The sequence below is a fragment of the Lissotriton helveticus genome, chromosome 3_1, assembly GCF_964261635.1.
Source record: "Lissotriton helveticus chromosome 3_1, aLisHel1.1, whole genome shotgun sequence".
Classification (NCBI taxonomy): domain Eukaryota; kingdom Metazoa; phylum Chordata; class Amphibia; order Caudata; family Salamandridae; genus Lissotriton; species Lissotriton helveticus.
This window is the reverse complement of record NC_136061.1, coordinates 1,144,136,871-1,144,157,162: the sequence shown is the minus strand read 5'-3', so window position 1 is coordinate 1,144,157,162 and position 20,292 is coordinate 1,144,136,871.

The following is a 20,292-nucleotide window of genomic DNA, read 5'->3' as shown; positions in this document are numbered from 1 at the left end:
CGTATGGAGTCGCGACTCCATAGCGGAGTTACACAGGGGCCGCAACGGGGTCGCAGCACAGGTACTACCAAATTGGGTTTATAATGAGGGAAACATGGTCAATGAAATCTGGAGTAAGTGAAGGAAACAATAAAGGAAACATTTTCATTTGCTAACTACATCAGTATCACTGGAAAAAGAGAGGGAAACTTTGCCATTATTGGTTCTTTCTTACAGAGATTGAAATTTAAGAGTGTTAATATCCCAGGCTCAAGAAAGGGAATTAACAGGTTTGTTAATAATATGAGCAGTGATAATGCATATTATCTACATACAATATTATCTATATATACATATATATATATAGTTTGTTATTAGACTTACTTAAATTTAATAAAGTCTAATATTGATTATATAACCTGTAATATACATATAAAGGGCCTGAAATAACTTATTAAATGTAAAGTGAAGTGCATATACAGTAGACAACCATTTGAACAGTAGCTGAAATACACATGGAAAGAGGGTTTCATATAGTTGTTTGGATAATGAAGGAGTGACTAACAAAAAAAATATGTACAGACGTCAAGTAGTTTAACTTATGTGAGAGAAAACTTTGTTGGTGGTTAAGTCAGTATTTTTATGTTCTAGATATAGTCCTATTACATTATAATGTTTGTGACATATGTCCTTCAAACATTACTCTTATACTTTCTAGTTTCAGTAACTCACATCTGCACTTACAGACTGATATGTCTAGTTATACATGCAGTCAAAAAAGGCGGGGGGAGAGGAATAAGTGGGCCCACCCACCTCAATAGTACAACATGAACAAAAAACGAAACCCAGAAAGGCTAGAGAAAGACAAACCCTCCGCAATAAGAGAAAAACACAGTTTTTCTTAAAAATCCCTCACCCATCAGGGTTGCCCATTGGTAGCATGCTTCATCATTGGGGTTCTCCCCGATCCGCTATGGACCGAGGCGTGCTGCGACCAGATGGAATACGTTTGAGCACCTTTTAGTATTGTCTATGATAAAGACGGTTGTGTGGGAGGGGAGTGGAGTGAAGGTGCTACACAAGTTTAAAAATACCTAAATAGTAGGGCGCCCAAATTTGTTCCTGCCTGTAGTTGGTATGATTAAAAACAAGGGAAAAACAAGGCAAGAAATAGGTGGCAATGAGTCTATTCCTTTCCGGTCAACATGTTTTGAGCCTTGCCTCTTCCTCAGGACCAAGGAACCTAGTTCCTATTGGTATGACTCCTTAAAGTCCCTCTTAGGAACACATTGTCTTGATTTCGAGTTGTCCAGCAGGGCGCAGCACTGAGCAGCAACTAACGAACAGCGAACCCCACTCGAGCTGTAGCAGGCCGCCCAAGAAGCAAGACGAGAAACGCGAGGCAGCAGCGGTTCCGATAGCTCGAAACGCATTCCGTGGTGCCGAGGGTGCCTGCCTACGGAGTGCCTAAGGTGCCTGCCTGCGGAGTTGCATACTTGTGGTGCCGAGGGTGCCTGCCTGCCTGACTGCCTGCCTGCGGAGCTGCGGAGCTTCGGTGCCCCGGAGCCGAGAAGTGGAAAGCGGCGGTGAGAGGCCGAGCCGGAGATAAAGAAGGGTGAGAGGCTCTGAACCCGGCCGTGCCCCGGATAGGATTTTGACAGTCCAGGGCCCGAGTGCTGTGAGGGGGAGGGGGGGGGGGTGCGCGTTACCAGCAGCGTAGAGCGCCATACAAAAGAAGCACTCGGTACAGATGGCAAAGGGGTGCTGGTATTCCCCCACGGGACTGCAGGTGTCGTGGGCAGTGAAAACCTCGATTTGCCACAATTTGATTAGCAGAGAGCCGCAGGGGCCTTAAAATCGGCTGAAAAGTACCTGAAGTCACTGCCTGAGTTGTGAGGTCCTCCTCAGCACTGGTCCTGCAGTCCAGGTCCAGGCGATTTTAATTGATACAATTCCTCTTATTTGCGACGAGCGAGTGCACACGTGTGGTTCTGACTACAGACTACAGCCTACAGCCTACAGACTACAGACTACAGTCGCTGCTGCGGTGAGCCAGGTGTGAGCTGTTTGGTAGCCGTTTGGGAACCTCTTTGGAAAGTTACTTCGGAAGTGTGAATCTTGATGGTGCTGGTTTAGCACATTTAAAAAAAAAAAAAATTATTGCTGCCGTGAGTCACTCCTGCGAAAGGATAAGACCTTTAAATATCTTCAGCAACATTAGCAACATTAGCAACGTATTGACTATATTAATTCTGCCAACTTTACCAACTGTACCAACTGTAACCCCTATTATTATATTTTAAACTGTCTGTGGCCGATAGCGCTGCTGCTGTTGAATACCGGGCCGGGCCGGGCGGGCTGTCACACTGTCACACTGCCGCATCGCCGCTGCGCTGTAAAGCTGCCCCTCCCTGACGGCAGCTGCTCCAGCCCTTGTTTGTTGTAATCTTGCTCACCCCGCCCCACCCTGTTCCGCCTTGTATTACATCATAGATTGAGGCCGTCGGTGGTGGTGGATAGTAGGCGTACTCCGGACATAGAGGGAGCAGACAGGCTTGGGAGGCCAGGGAGGTTTTGTGCTCTCAGGTATAAGCAGCAAGCAGCGTGTGAGCGTGTGAGCGGTGCACCCATAGACCACCGACGGTAGGGTGTGGCAGCCTTAGGCTACTGTGATCAGACAAGGTAACACTGTACCCTGTGTGTACCTATTTAGGGGAGTTGGTAGATGATGATGAGATCTGGTCATCAGCGCAGGGCTTTGCCCGAAATAAAACAAACCCTAAAGCCAGTGGTATCAACTAATGAGGGGTCTCATGAAAAGCAAGCTGAAAATGAGGGGATTAGAGGGTCAATATGTACAAGTAGTGACTGTGTTTCATCAAGGGAACTCCTGAGTGAGTCAGCAGAGTCGTGTTCCACACCTTTATCCCCTATATCTCCCATACGCCTTGGGAAGATTCAGAAAATCTCCAAGACCGACGCTCAACTGTCGATTAAGAGTTTCTTTTTTAAGTATCATAATAGTCAGACTCAAAAACAAAAGACAAACATAACTAAGAACATTGACTCTGTTACGGAATGTGGAAGATTTGACTCATCATCTTTGGCTCAATGTCTAAAAAAGGGCCCATCACGTGTATCAACTAAGTGTAAAACTGGCCTGGAATGTGTTAAGTCATGTGAAGGAGTTATTTACCCAGAAAGGAGCTTAAAGTCTGATCAACTCAGTTTAGTAAAGGATTATGATAATGAAAATAAAGATACCCCTGGTTTATGTAAGCAGCATGAAGTAAGTGGCCCTATGGAGAGGGGGCTAAAATCAGACAATGCGGAACAGGATTTAGTACCCCTTCCGCTTGAATGTTTTTTGAGGCAGCCTAGTAGGCCGCAGATGCTGACGCAAGCCCAAATCCACTGCCAAAAGTCTGTGGAAGACGCTGCATGGTTAAACCCGGTGGCGGACCCACAGACTAACAAATCAGAGGAGATTTGCAAAAAAAGTACAGAGAGTACAATTGTTGCTGACTCAGTAATAGACATCCCGTCTGGCCTAATCCAAAAAAGTGTGAGTGATATAGCAGTGGTGCTGGACCTTAATGCTGATAGTCTAAATAATAAAGATGGTGGGGTTGATTTAGTGTCAAGTCCTATTGAACAACCTTTACCAACTGGTGATGCTAGTCCTTTTAACTCCGACCAGTCTAGCATAATTTTGGAGAATGGTTTTCCTTTAAATAAGTCTATTCTGATTCCTGGTAGGGCTAGCAGGCGTAACAACCCTAAGGCAAAAATAAATGAGCAATGTCAATCCCCTTATGCAGCTGACTTATCTTTGTTACCAAAATTTTATGAAAATGTTCAAATAAGATCTAGTGTAGTTGAAAACAAGTCCAACAAGCCAGAGCGTGGTGTATGGGACTGTATGCTAAACACTATGGATGCTATAACAAACTCACTTAATTTTCATTCAGACAAACTAGACATGCAGGTGGACATTTTAAATACTTTAGCATCACATGTTGTAGGGATTGATGAAAAGTTATTTCAGCTAACTAAACTGATATCTAATGTTCAAGCGGATAAAGAGAATCAGCTAATATCCTGCACATGTGCGCAATTAATCGATAAAATTTTTGACCTGCCCTCAATTGTGGGCTCTATGGTCCACGAAGTAAAACTGTTGTCAGGCAGAAAATCTGAGGGGTGCGATGAAACTGTGATTCCGGGAAATAAAGTTAATAATACCCAAGTCCGGAAAGTTACCCCGCATCGATTAATAGTGATAAAAATACAGTTCAGCCGATGGTAATTGGTAATATTTGTGTACCTGCTGAGTCTGATCAATCCTCTAATTTGAGAGAAGTAGTGGAGGCAAATAAAAGCTGCATTAAGGAAAGTAGGACTATAGAACCTAAAGAAAGAGCCTGTGGTTTAATCAAAGAGGGCGAGAAAAAGGTTAAGGAAGACTCATAATAAAGCAGTAAAGATTAAAAAAAAACCATAGTGTGAAAGTAATTATGAGTCCCCTTTTAACCACTATTCCTAAACCTGTGGCACTCTTTCCTATTTTTAGATCAACAAAAATCTCTGGACTTAATAAAAAAGGAAAATCAATCTTCTAAAACTGGCAGTAGTTTGATAAATGAAGAGTCTGAGCCAATTGAGGGTTTCAAAAACCAGGCCCAAGCATTCTTAGGGACAGTAGGTGGGCTAGGTCAGCGAACCAATGAATCAGACCCCCAGTATGGTAAGCAACTTTCTTCTAAGCTGAATCTGACTGGTTCCATTCAAGATATAGTAGGTCCCAAAAATAATACGGGGGAAATTGAGCCAGTCCGACCAAGTGACGATGGAATAACCACCCAGGGAGACCATCATATGGTCATTTTGATAAGTGCTAATTCCATCTGTCTACATAATAATCAGTACAGTCTGAGTGAACAGCCTGGTAGCCAAGATAAAAACCCACCTAATGGAAAATCACTAAAACCCGATATGAATGAACAGGTGGAGTGGCGTAGTATCCAGGTCCAACCACCGATAAAGCAGGGCAAATATATAAACTCACAGGCTTTGAACCTGCCATTGAATGATAGAGTGATGGTACCAGGCGATTCAACGGTAAGGGGAGACATAGATCACCCTGTAGTATTGGCCGAAGGGAGGAAAGTGTTTTTTTGTCCACTCTACACTACGCGAGGTACTCATGATATTTTGAATAGGGGTAACATACTGAAATTATAAAAAATAATCCCAGATTTAAAGGATGTAGTATCTGGTGACCTAGACTCTGTTGAGTTCAAAATTGATGGTGGTAATAGGGAATCAACCATCACGACTTGGCTAAATAATGATACTGTGACAAAAATATTAGACAATGCTAAAAACTTCAAAAGTTGGGGGATTAAGGTAATGAAACCTCAAGGTCTCCAATACCCCACCCCATTAATTCCAAATAAAGCATTGTGCGGTCCAGTAATGAAGAAGGTTGCTCTAAAACCAATTGAGGTTGACCAGTTTAGAGTATTGAAAGTTGCCTCAGGGCCAACTTCAGATTTAAACAAGTTATGTGGCATTAAAATTAAAAGTAATCAGCCTGGATTTCGTGTGTGTGAGGAGTTAAAGAGGGTCATCGAGACGGTAGAAGATTGGAGTTGGCTCCCATCCACACTCTCAAGAAAAAATACAATAAAGACAGACTGAAGTCGGGGCACTTTAACTAATGTTCCTTTCTTCAAACTGTGCTCCTGGAATACGAATGGTTTTAACTCACTTATAGAGGACGTAAATGTTATAGGTTTTTTAAAATCATTTGATGTGTTAATTTTGCAGGAAACATGGAATATGTGTAGTACGCCACTGATCGGCTATCAGGAATACTTGAATGCGGCATCTAGGGACGGTGGTCTTTCTATATATATTTCTTTAAGTCTTGACGTTAAACACTATGAGATTGACCTTCAAGTTAAATGGATGCAGTGCGTTAAATTGATTGCTAGATATTCGTTAATTCTTTTAAATGTGTATTTAAGTTCGAAAAAAAAGGTTAGATCATTACAATTTAACCAGTTATGGGAAATGGTAAAGGTGCTTTATTATGAACATATGGACTCACACTTAATTATTTCTGGGGATTTTAATACTCATCTTGTATGTTTTAAAAAGCGAAATATTGAATCAGATCTTCTTACTAAATGGTCTAATTGTGAGTTTATTAAATACAATTTAAAGATCCTGTTTGATAGAGATCATAATCCAACATTTAATAGAACTGATAGTTCATCGATTATTGATTACACTATATTGTCAGATAAACTTTCTAATTTAGTACAAAACTATGAGGTGATCCCAAGGATCGAGAGTGACCATAACCCCCAAATTATTACTTTTAGTTTTGCCTTTGAGAATTTGCCAGAAGCGAGAATATTAAGATCTGTCCCCGTCGCTTATAATCTCAAAAGGCTAATATGGAGTGATAAAACCGAGAAGGATATTATTGAGTTTCTTTCTCTTTTAATTCCAGAAGCCTTGGTTTCAGGCCATAAAGGAAACTCGACTGTTGCCCTTTGGCCCTCCCTGTGTGATTCCCTCGTGGATACATTTTCTAGGCGGGAACGCACAGGGGATGTTATGTTGAACCCAAAGAACCCGGGCTGGTTTTCTCATCCTTTAATGCATTTGAAAAAATCCCTTAATAAAACAATAAGATCTTTATACAGAAAAGCAAAAGGGACCACCTACTTCTTAGTGTCACTTAAAATCAGAGACCTAAAGAGGGGGTATCAGAAGGAAACCTGGAGAGCTAAACGATCATATTATGAAGAAACTTGGGCCAAACTTCATTTTGCTTGCAAATCTAGGGATTGACGACTGTTTTGGGGTATTATTAACAATTTAGAAAATGGACATTCTAGAAGTAATAGTGCCAATATAGATGAATCAAGTTGGATAAGTTTTTTTAAGAAATCAAAAACTGGACTAGCATTTGTGGACGAATCACTTTTCTTCGGAGCAAGTAGGTGGGTGTGACCCCCCAAGTGTCAGTGACCTTTTAACTTTGAATGATTTTGAGCCCTGGTCAGTGGACACAGTTAAAAAAGTCTTACTTAAGATTAGGTCTAATGGAGCTCCTGGCCCCAATGGCCTGCCGAATTGTATTTTTAAAGCTAGACTTATAAATTGGCCAGAGTTATTAACGCTCCTTTTTAACGAGGTTCTTAAAACTAGTCATATCCCGGACTCATGGAGGGGAAGCATTATACAGCCGATTTATAAAAACGGCCCTCAGGACAACCCGTCAAATTACCGACTAATAACCCTCACAGATGTTGAGGCGAAAATTTTTGCAAGTTGTCTGTTAGATGAGTTGGAATCCTGGGCGCTAAGTGAAGAATTGATACCTATTTTTCAAACAGGATTTAGGAAGGGTGAATCTACTCTGACAAATTTAATTTTATTAACATTGTTAGGCGAAAGAGCAAAATGTAGAAAACAAAAATTGTACATATGTTTTATCAACCTAAAAGCCGCCTTCGATTCTGTTCCCAGGAATATTCTGTGGAAGAAGCTTCTTAATTGGGGTATATCAAAAACTCTTCTAAAAATGAATAATTTATTGTACTCCAAAACATGGGTCCAGATTAAAATTGGCGACGGCAGTCACACCACCCGTAGACTTGATACAAATGTCGGCTTGAAACAGGGGTGTGTGCTCGCCCCTTGCCTTTTTAACTTATTTATGGCCGACCTCCCAGCCCATTTTAACAATGTAATTTCGCACTCGCCCACTGTGATGGGTAAAGAAATTAAATATTTACAGTATGCAGATACTATTTTCCTCAGTCATACTATAATAGGCTTGAAAAGACTAATACATTCATTTAACATATATGTTACCCAAAATGGCTTAACAATTAACGAAAAAAAAACAAAAATAATGTTAATAGGAAAGGGTAAATTAGGGGTAAAGGATTTGAATATTAATGGTCTAACAATAGACTGTGTAAAATCCTACAAGTATTTGGGAATTACATTTGACGATGGACTGTCATTTAGACCACATTTTAATAATTTGGAGGCTAAAGGAACTTCTCTTGCCTTTGCCTTTCGAAAAATGCGAGATAAGTTATTATGTCCTAATTATGACCATTTACTTAAAGTTATGAAAGCAAAGCTCATTCCCTCCCTAGACTATGGATCAATAATTTTTAAGGGTAAGGATGCAAAAATGTTAGAGGACATAGTTATAAGGTCTTACAAATCAGTTTTTAGGATACCCAGACAGATCCCGCGTGCCAATGTAAGACTGGAATATGGCTTAAGGAACCAGATTTTGGTCCGCCAAGCAGCATTTTTAAAAACTTTACTGGTATTATCTCGAGCGAAGGAGGGCACGTTAGCAAGTCTGTGCTGGTGCGAGATCTCGAAAGGCCAATGTTCGAGAAGCTGGCAGGATTACCTATCTGAGTGCCTTATACGTTTCGAATGCCCAAATCTGGTCAATGAAGTGAGGAGCACCATGGTATATAAAAAGATGTTGAATACAACTGTGGCTCTTCTGTCAGAGATTATGGATAAAGATGAGTTAAGAAAAAGAACCCACTTCTGGACTATAGCAAAGTCTTTTGAGAAATTGTATGTTCAACCATATTTACTTTTTCATTTAAAACCCCTGTTTAAAAAGAAATGTATGCTCTTAAGGCTCGGTATTTATCCAACCAAAGATGGAACCCCTAAGTGGGAGTATAAATGGTCATCAAACGTCTGTAGGCTGTGCGGGCTCTTTGAGGAAACGTTGCTGCACATTGTTACACTATGTTCAAAAATGTGTCAGGAAAGGAAGCTAATTTTAAAACCTATCTTTAAAGAATTAGGAGTTAGAACTTGTAGATCCGCATAAATATCCTGCTTAAGTGGCGTCAATGTCTATAATACACAGCAATTTGTACAATTTATCTTTAAAGCTGAAAAGAAATTATGTAAGGCTGATTCCTAAAGTAATGGATAAATCTGCAGGGTGCGAAGTAGCGATTTTACTGTTTTTAAGGAGTATGTGGGCAATTTTAAGGTACTTTTAAATTAGTTTAAAATCTTGCGATATTTTAATGTTGTTTGATAACATTTGTAGCTATGATCGACCCAATGATTTTAAAGATTTGAGTATGGTGCTATTATGTACAGATCAGTTTTAAAATGTATTAGTAACTATGTTATTGTAAGCACACAGCACTTTAGTTTCATCAGTAGAAAATGTATTGTATTCTTTAGTTGCTGCTGAAAGCACAGGCCACCTTAGTATTGATGTTGGGATACTATTGTATCGCTGTTGCCTATAGTTATAGTCATTTTAGAAATCTAGTCATATTGGTTGCTTGTATTTAGCAATTTAATTTTAATTTTTATCATGTGAGCTCATTGCACTTTAACTGGAAATTATAAGCTGCTATCACATGTACTTTTGCACTTTACCTCCTAAACTGGAAACCGGTCAATCTGATGTCAGGCATGTTATATTTTAACTGGTAATTATAAGCTGCTATCACATGTACCTATGCACTTTACTTTGAAATCTGGAAAACGGTTATCCGATGTCGGGCATGTTATATTTTGGCATTGTATTCATATTCGTTCAATCAGACTTTGTGCTTGTTCTGTATTTTTGTTTTTGTAATGATTTTAATTAATCAACAAATAAAGCATTTATCTATCACACTGGCAATCACATTGTCTTGTATGCCATGCCGAATCACACAGCATACATACAAAATTCATCTCAGTTTTAACGTCACTGTGTGTCTGTAAAACAAAGCAGAAGAGAGAGTTTAAAAACCATCAGCCCAGGGCTGACACAACTTAGGGGCCGATTAAGATGGCGGTGAATCCGCATCTTCCGGGCCGGCGGAAGCCACCGCCGGCCTGGAGGATACGGATTCACCGCCACGGCCACAGAAAAGACCCACCGCCAGATTAGGATGGCGGTGGGTTTGCGGTGGGACCAGCGGCGGACGGCAGGTCCGTCCGCCGTTGATCGCGGGGTGTGGAGGGCTATTTGGTGGCGGTGTCTGCAAGACACCGTCAGCCAAATTACGATGTGCAGTGCAACATGCTTTTCCACGGCGGCTTTTCCGCCATGGAAAAGCATGTGGTCTTTGGTGTTTGGGGGCCCGTTGCGCCTGCCGCTTTGTGCATGTAAATGTAAAACATGAATTTTTAACCTTGCGGCGGGTGCTGCTTCAAGCAGCACCCGCCGCAAGGTTAAAGATACGGGATGTGACCGCCAGGGTGACGGTCACATCCTAATTGCACCGGAGGGACCGCCGCTGCCCCTGCGGACGGTCCCTCCACCTCGGGGGTGGCGGACGGACGCAGGTCCGTCCGCCATCCTAATAGGCCCCATAATGTTCAAATCGAAAAAGTGAAAACACCCATGGCTCATAGGTGCTAAAAACATGGAGTGCCAGTGGTAACACTGTGTGAAAACTGCATGCTAAACCCTCATGTGACTTGGTGTGGCTAATCGGCCGTTTTTTTTAAACAATGGTAGCAGTACATAACACCAAGACAAACACCAAGACAAACACACATACTTAATATAAAACATACATTGTAGACGCAGTGTTTTTCTCTCGTTGTGGAGGATTTGTCTCTCTCTAGGCTTTCTTCCTACGGGGTTCTGTTGTGATGCATGCAGTCTTAAACCTGTATTACAACTCACATAGCTATATCCAAAACGATATAGTCTCTCACACAGCCAGTCAGACATGCACTGAGGCACTTCCACATTGATTTGCAGACACTAAGAGCAGTTATGTAAGTAGGCCTCATGGAGGCAGTTACACACAGAATTGCATACCACAATACTCTGTAACACACCCAATAACCAATCCATGAAGCTCCTTCCATACACATTTAGATATGCATAGTTAGTAAGAGAGCCACTCATACACCAACATGCTCCCTTAAATATGCAAATACAGAGTCAAATAGGGACTGACACACTCATTCACATATATACTGAGGAACTGATACTAAGAAGTCACCCATGTAGACCACTCACCCCTTTAACATATTTCTAGCCTGCTACTGCACAGCCTCTGTGTCCAGGTTTAGCAGTAGGCAGAGTAAATGTTTTAAACATGTTCCCAAGTTTAAAAAGTCCTCGCCTACTACATACAAGTTATCTCTTAGGTAGGATGTGTGTAAGCTATAGGCAGTGATGTATGTCCTTGAAACACAAGACATATACATTCTCGAAAGGGGGGAAACATGGCGGCAGCGTGTTGAGCTGCTGCGGAGCTCCGTCCCTGAGGTCTTCGTAATGCTTTTCCGCTGGGATTAGTTATGGCTCTCAAAGTTTTTCGGGATGAAAGCGTGCCGACCTGCATATTGTCCAATGCCCAGAAAGTAAATATATCCCCTGAATATCCCCGGGAAGCGTATTGTTTGCACTTACGGTGCGGCGTTTCTGGCCGATCTCCACGCCGATCTCCACGCCGACTTTCACGCCGTTTCAAACAGCCTCTGTTACTGTCTCGGAGTTCGTGCCTCCGCTCGCTGTTTTTGCTCGATTCCTTTGGCGCGCATGTGCCTGGCCAACAACGCTTTACCTTGCTCCCCCGGATTGCTGCAGTGGGGGCCAGCCACCCTGGAGCTCTGTCGAGGAAGGAAGCTCCGAAGCCTTCTTTCCACGACGCGGGGCGGCGGCGGTGGTAGCAGGTTAAGCGAAGTCTGTTCATCTGAGTAGGCAGACAGCTCTGGCGGACTGCTAACTAAAGGGAGCACGGGAGCAGAAAGTACACGACCGTCAAGGGAGCAAAACCTAGAGACTGGGGATGTGGTGAGTGGTGATTTGGCGGTTGTAGTGGATGCAGCAATCTGTTCCTCGGGCGCAGTAAAAAAGGTTACAAGTAAGGTGTGTAAAAGGGGAAGTCAGGGGGTGAGAGTGCAGCCCAAGTTGGGAGTTTTGCGCAAAGAAGATGTACATCTGCCAGAGTCGCCAAAAGGCACTAACACTCAGTCTCAAGGGCTGAGCCACAGCATCCCCAAACAAAAATTGAAAGCCTCTACCTACTTATATGGTGAGGTAAAAGCCAAGCGCACGAAAGAGCCCAAGATAATCAAAGTAGGGAAATCAGTCTCCACTCTTGCCTCAAAACTAACTCCCTCTTTGAGATCATATTTCAAGGTAATACCACAAGTGCTGGAGTTACAAAATAGTATCCCTCCTCCTGGACAAATTACTACTCCATCGCCGGAGCAGGTTCTTTCTCCTCTTTTTTCTAGCTCTGGTGACACTATGCTTATGGAGGTTGTCCCCCTGGTCAACGAATCCCTTAGTGGGGGTCAGAGGGGTGAGGGGGCGGATGGGGTTGTGTCCACTGTCATAGATGGGGCAGTCAGAGAGGCTGGTGAGGATGGAGTTGTATGTGAGGAGATTTCTTTAGTTGCTTATCAATCAACGGAGATATCGGCCCCGGGGGGAACACGACAGGAGCACCTGGCTGTCACCTGTACTATGACTGGGGTGGAGCAGATTGGGGGGGACAAAGCAATCTCCTTGGAAGCTATGTTCGCTTCCCTTGCATTGGATATTAAAAAGGGATCTGAAACCTCCACCGCTAATCAGTCAGAGATTAGGAGATTTTGCAAATCTCTGGACAGTAAATTAGATGGTCTATCTTCAAGGACGGTGGCTCTGGAAGAGACAGTGGCCGGTCTTTCCCTCCATCTGGACAAGGCAAAACCAGATGTTGTTAACCTAAGAAGAGAAGATCATGTTCTATCTGAACGAATGGAAATTTTGGAAAACAACGCTCGTCGCAATAACTTTCGAATTGTGAACATCCCTGAAGGAAGTGAAGGCTCCAATATTAAACAGTTCATAGTTATGCTCCTAAAGGACTCCCTGGGGCTTGAGTTGTCAGCAGAGGAATTAAATATCGACATTCAAAGAGTCCATAGGGACCCCTTTAGGAAGAATCCTCAGAGAACAAAGCCCAGAAAAGTTATTGTAAATTTCCTCACCTACTCCATTAAAGAGCTTATCTTAAACCAAGCACTTAAACAAAAATCTGTAACTTTTAAGGGGTTTACCTTTCAGGTCAGATCAGATTTGTCTAGGACTACCCTGGATCAACAATGGGAGATTGGATGCTTTCAGGAAGCTAGGTGCAGTTGCACATTTAAAATTTCCAGCAGCACTGCAGATAATGTACAACAATAAGATGCATAATGTTAGATCGGCAGAAGCGGCAGATGAACTCCTGTTAGAGTGGGGGAATAAGTGGGGTCCTTCAGGCTAAAAGGCCGTGTTCCACCTGGCTTTATTTCGGGGGTTTTGTGTTCCCTGCCCGTTTAGGGAGGAGAGTTTTGGATTGGTCTGGTGGGCTGGATCCTAAGACCATTTGTTTCTCATTTTCAACTAAGGGGGTTCGCTTTGAGATGGCACGTAAGGATGACTTGACTTATCTAAAACATTTTAATAATTAATAGGGTAGGGTTAAAAAAAAAAATAATAATAATAATAATATTCACGAAACATATCGGGAAAAAACATAGAACACCTCTCTTAGTTCTGAGTTTAATTTATAGCCTTAATAATCAGCTATAGGTATGTTAGGTATTTCTTCTCACGTTTAATGGGTTTAAGCATTGCAGGGGCCTGGGGGGGCGCTATCTCTGGACGTGGTCCAGATAGATAGGGCAAGGGTTTCCTATGGGGGTGTGGGGTTAGGGTAGGGCACGGGGTAGCTGGGAGGGCATGGTGTGGCAACATTTTTAAAAATGTCCTCTTTTTCTTCCCTGAATTATTTATCTTTTTTGAAGGGGTGGCTTTTGTAAAGGTGGCATTGGTTTGTGAGATTAAGAGTTTGCACATGTTCTTCAAAATGGTTTATAGAAAGGTCGATGGGTATATGTTACATAGGGCATATAAGATAGGTGGGGAGAGCTGCTATTATGATTAGTCTGGAGGTCCTCTCCTGGAATATTAATGGCCTCCGTACCAGACCTAGGAGAGAAAAGATCTTGCAGTATCTTCGGGATTCGGGTGCGCAGGTCATTATCCTCCAGGAGAAGCAAATGACAGAGCCTGAGATGCTTTCCCTAGCAAAAAGTAATCAATGGATAGACCTTTGTGTTGCTACGACCCAGTCCATGAACATTAGAGGAGTAACTGTTCTCTTTAAAAAATCGATAAAAGCCCGGCTTGTCTCTAAACTGGTAGATCCAGCAGGTAGATGGGTAATTGTTACTGAAATTATTGCAGGAACTTCTGTAACAATAGTGGGATATTAACCAGGATGATCCCGCTGCCCTTAAATCTATTTTTTCACATTTACTACTCTATTCAGGCTCGATTATTCTGGCGGGGGATTTTAATATTGTCTTAGACCCTCTCTTAGACAAGACATCTTATTTATTGGAAAGTATGAGACAGTATGGTTTTGTGGATATATGGAGAGCGAGGTCTGGTCAGCAACGAGGTGTTTCTTTTCACAATCTTAAATATCATCACATATCAAGGATTGACTTTATTTTGGTCAACCAGGCTTTGAAGAGTGTTGTTAAATCGATTAATTATCTCCCCCTACATTTATCTGACCACCCTGCGGTGTCCTTAAGATTGGAAGGTCTCTCTAGGGCTTCTCCTAGTACGTGGTCATTTGACCGATCCCTTTTGTTGGATCCTGAGGAGATCGCATTCTTAGGAAATGAATCCGAATGCTTTATGAGGGTGAATCTTGATTCAGCCTCATTAGGCTCCGTTTGGGATGCCTACAAAGCTCTCCTAAGGGGGCAATTAACCAGCAGGGGCATATATAAGAAGAAGTTGTATAGGGAAGAACTAGCCACTAAAGAGGCGGAAATCGATAGAATATAAAGGGAAATAGATTTACATCTAGAAGCCCCAGTTAACATCCGACAGAATCTACAACAGGAGCTTTTGAGAGCAAAGGGGCACTTGGAATCGGTATTAAATACTTGGATTATGCTTAGATGGGAGGCCAGTAAATTTGCCCATTTTGAGTATGGTGAGGGCACGGGCAAACATTTGTCCTGGAAGTCGAAGACAGACCAAGTTCAAAACAATATCAGTTCGATTCTACAGGACAATGTGGAATATACATCTGATGAGGATATCCAAAGGCTTTTTAGAATATTCTTCCAAGAAATCTATAGGGAGAATAAAGTCATCGACCCAAACCTTATTGATGGCTGGTTGAGTGAAATTCAACTCCCTTCATTGAGCTTGGATCAGAGGGACTGGTTGGATAGATCTATTGCACAAGAAGAGGTAAAATTGGCCCTTAAGGGTAGTAAGAAGGGAAAAGCGGCAGGACCCGATGGCCTGCCTGCTGAGATATATAAGTCTTTAGAATTGGTCCTTGTCCCCTGTTCCCCTGTTTAACCTCATTATTTAACCAGATTCTTCAAGATGGTATTTCACCTCCAGCCTCTTGGGATAAAGCCTCGATAGCACTGATACTAAAGCCAGGGAAACCGGCATCAAATTGTGGGTCATACAGACCAATCTCGATATTAAATGTCAATTATAAAATCCTTGCTTCTGTGATGTCTAATAGATTAGGGTCAGTGGTGGGAGATAGCCTACACCAGGACCAAAGGGGGTTTGTTAAGGGCAGGCAATTGCTTGAACTAACAAACGATTTGATAGGGGCTATAGATGTAGCATCCACCTGCTCTATGCCCTTGGCGGTTCTCACTCTTGACGCGACTAAGGCCTTCGACAGGGTAAACTGGTCCTACCTGTCGGAGGTCTTGGATAAATTCAACATTGGTGAAAAGTTTCGGCGTACTGTGAGACTGCTTTATCAAAATCCTTCGGCGTGCCTCTTGGTGAATGGTGAAGTGACAGATCCTTTTAACATCACGAGGGGAACACGTCAGGGTTGTCCACTTTCCCCTCTCCTATTTGATCTATACATCGAACCATTTGCTCAAAAACTGAGAGACAACATTAACATCAAGTCGTTCAAATATGGAGAGTGGGAAAAAAAAGTAGCCTTATACGCTGATGATATTATGATTTTCTCATCGGAGCTTGCGTCTGCCCTCCCCGCGGTCAAAAAACTCGCCCACAAATTTGGAGAAATCGCGAGGTATGAGAATTATGCTTCTAAAGCGGAGATTATGGCCTGGAATTGTAGGGACGGGGGAGCACAGATCATCTCCAAAATGCGATATTTAGGTATCACCATTGTACAAGATATAAATAAAATTGTGGAATCAAACTTCCTATCAGTAGCTAAGGACTGTAGGAAACTCATGAGAACATGTTCTTCTTTACCTCTGTCCATTCTGGGGAAATATAATCTCATTAAGATGTCCATCTTGCCAAAGGTCACCTTTTTGTTTAACACTATTCCTTTATATTTTGACCCGCACTTTTAGTTAAGCTGCAGAGCGATATTAATTAATTTATTTGGGCACAACACACACCCAGGATCGCCTGGAAAACACTTAGGCCGCGTAGGGAAAAGGGAGGCTTAGCAGCCCCCGATCTTCAATTGTATGCATGGGCATTCCAACTGACCCACTCCCGCATGCTATTGAAGACGCCTACAAGTAGTGGGATAGGCTGTATGTTTAGAGCTATGCTCAATGGAGCGAGCCTCTTTTTGGATGGTTTTCTGTTTAAATTTGGAGACCCCAAATTTAAAAAAAAATAATACTAAAAGTCGTACAAGGGATGTCTAAAACTTGGTTTAAACTCAGTAGTTCTGTTTTACTGGGCTATTTTTCTAGTAAAGTACCTCTTTGGGATTCACCTGAGACCCCGGGTTGGCTTAAGGATAGCCTTGCTCTACCCTTGAGGGAGGCAGGGCTTAAAAAATGGGACGATTTGTTTCTAGAAGGAGACTTATTATCATGGAACTCTCTTAAGGATAGGACGGGATTAGATCTTTCAAAGTTTAAATATCTGCAAATGACCAGCTGGGGTCAGGCACAGTCTGCAACTAAGAGTAGATTCCTAGTGGGTGGAGGAAACCAGCTTGAGTTCCAGCTACTAGATAAAAGCCCTTTTAAAAAGGAGGTCTCCTTCTGGTACCACACAATGTTGGAGGAGATGGAAGGCGATTTTCAATTAGCCGAAAAACTCTGGGGAAGCTCCTTCTTAGCTCAGGATGTTACTAAACTTTGGTTAGACTCCTTTAAAACATTGTAAAACCAACCTGGCTACGTCGTAACCATATATTTACACTGCTAAGGGCATATTATTCACCGCTGAGACTCTCAAAATGTTCACAAGGCTCGTCGGTATCCTGTCCGAGATCTGGAGAAAATATGGCTTCAGATCTGCATATGTTTGGGGATTGTCCAATTTTGTCCCCTTTTTGGGGATCAGTAAACAGCTTTTTGTCTACCTCTTTGGATCATGCTAACTCCAATACACATAATTTTTGGAGTAGTGGAGGGAGTCTTAGGTCCAGCCAAGAATCTTATATTTTACTCTATCCTGTTAGCTAGAAGAGAAATCTGCAGAAAGTGGAAAACCTCTTCGCCACCTACTTTAGAAGGTTGGCAGGCATCGTTATTACAAGTCGCCAAATTAGATCTAGCAAGGCCAGGTAGCCAGAATAAGAGAGCTTTTTGGCATCTTTTGAATTGGGGTTAATTCTGAGAGTCTCCGACGGAGGTTTCCCCCCCCCCCCGGTCCGATGATTACGTTGCCCTGGCCTGTAAGCCTATTCTAATCAGGTGGCGTCATGAATGTGGCTAAATATAACGCTTCGCAGCTTACCCGTTTTGGTCTTTGTACGTATGTCTGTAGGGGTTTTGAGCCACAATCATTGGCACTGCCTAACTTGATCTAAGGCCCTGCCACCCAGTTATCTGAGATGGTGTGTCGCTCTACATAGACTTAAAACGACTTGACCTGGGTAGTAAATGAGGACAAAAAAAAAAAGACATATACTTTGTCATTTCAGTGACTTACATCTGCACTTACAGACTCATATCTCCAGTTATACATCCAATCTCACATCTATACTGCAACTCACGTACCTATCTTCAAAAGGACTAACCCTTGGCGGAGTTCGCGGAGTTGCACTACGCGAAGTGCAAAAAAAACTCAGTTGCACTACGCGGCGCTCCGCAAGCGACAGAGTACAATAGAAAAATGCTGTTCGCTGTGATTGCACAGTGCTGGATGCTTGTCCGCACTGTGCAATCATTGCAAAAAGCACCATGCACAGCGCAAGCTTACCTTTTCTGCCGCTCGAGTAGATTTTTATTCGCGCAGCAGCTTTCTCAACGCAAACAGGCAGTTTCTCAATGCGAGCGGTCGCAAGCATACGCGACCACTCGCAATGAGAAAGCTGACCCCCCCGGGCATTGAGAAATCTCGCCGGGAGGTTTATTTTCCATGCATGCTCACGCTCACACACTTGGCAATCACAAGCAAGGAAAAATCTTGCCGGAGGTGGATTTTCCTCGCTCGTGCTCGCCAACTTGACGTTGGTGAATGCGAGCGAGGAAAAAAACTCTGCGATCTCCACGTAACACGGAGTGCGAGAAACTCCGCAAACTCCGCAAGCGGAACGGAGTTCACCACCCAGGGTTAAAAGGGATACAGCCTATCACACATCTAATTATCTATATACACAGATGTACTTTCACATTCACTCGCAGACATACATACACAGAACTTATGTAAGTAGGCCACATGGATGCAGTTGCACAGAGAGTTACATATCCAAATGCTCTGTAATACACCCAATAACCAATCCTTGCAGCTCCTTTCACACACATTAGTGGCCGATTCCGATCTCGCTAGGAAAGCCCTCCGTACAAATCGGACCCGGAGAGCTTTCCTAGCGAGCCGCGCTGTTCGAGTCCGTCCAAGCGAGTAGGAAGCAGCCACATGGTTAAAGACTCGATTTGGCCGGACTCCCATAGCACTTTATGGGAGCTTGTATACGGACGGGTACACAGGGTCCCATAGCAAAAAAAGAGGTGGGTGCGGCAAAGCGTACACAACGCGACGGCCACCCCACTTTGCCCGCCACACTGTGCATGCATGGATCGGGGGAACCCATGCGCACACCCCCGTGTCTGATTCAGAAGGCCCCAAGTGAAGGGGGGCCTGCTCTGGCCCCCCCCCCGAAGTCAGACTCCGACAGCTGCTATGTTTCGCTGAGACCGAGTCTATGCCGCTGTCCAAATCGTACATTGTACTTGGTCGTTCGAAATCCGTCTCCATTGCGAGGCACGATTCGGTTCCGTACGAGTTGGACAAATAGCTTAATGTTCGGAAATGAGTTGGTTGGCGCGGACGGGATCTTCGCATCATACTTGCTCGTTTGTAACAGGACTATTCGGTCGGAAGCATGGCTCCGAATCGGACTCGCAGGTTGCGGTTCCCGGTCGGAGCCCTTCCTTACGAGATCGGAATCGGCCCCTTAGAGATGCATAGAGACAGTAAGAGAGCCACTCATATACCAACATACTCCATAAAATATGCAAAGACTCAGTCAAATAGGGACTGACACAATCATTCAGATATATGCTAAGGAACTGATACTAACAAGTCAACCATGCAGACCATTTAGCCTTTCAACATATCTCAGGCCAGCTACTGCACAGCCTCTCTGTCCAGGCTTAGTAGTAGATAGACTTGATATTTTAAACATGTTTGCAAGTCTAAAAACGTATCTCCTCCTACATATAAGTCACCCCTTAGGTAAGCTGTATGTTGGACATAGGCTGTGATGTACGTCCTTCAAACATAACACATCTACTTTCTACTTTCAGTGACTCACATCTGCACCTACAGACGGATATGTCTAGTTATACATGCACTCTCAAATCTATACTGCAACTCACATAGCTATCTTCCAGAGGATATAACCTCTCACACATCCAGTCAGACATGCACAGAGGCACTTTATCATTGATTTGCAGACACACAGAGCTTTCTATGTAAGTAGGCCTCATGGAGGCAGTTGCACACAGAGCTACATACTCAAATGCTCTGTAACACACCCAATACCAATCCATGCAGCTCCTTCCATATACATTTAGAGATACATAGAGTCAGTAAGAGAGCCACTCAAATGCCAACATTCTCACTTAAATATGCAAAGACATACTCAAATAGGGACTGACACACTTATTCAGTTATGTACTGAGGAAATTACACTAATATCACCAATGCAGACTACTGAACCTTTCAAGATATCTCGGGTCTGCTACTGCATAGCCTCTTTGTCAAGGTGTGGTAGTAGGCACAGTTTACATTTTAAATATGCTCCCAAGTCTAAAAAGTCCTCTCCTACTACATATAAGTCA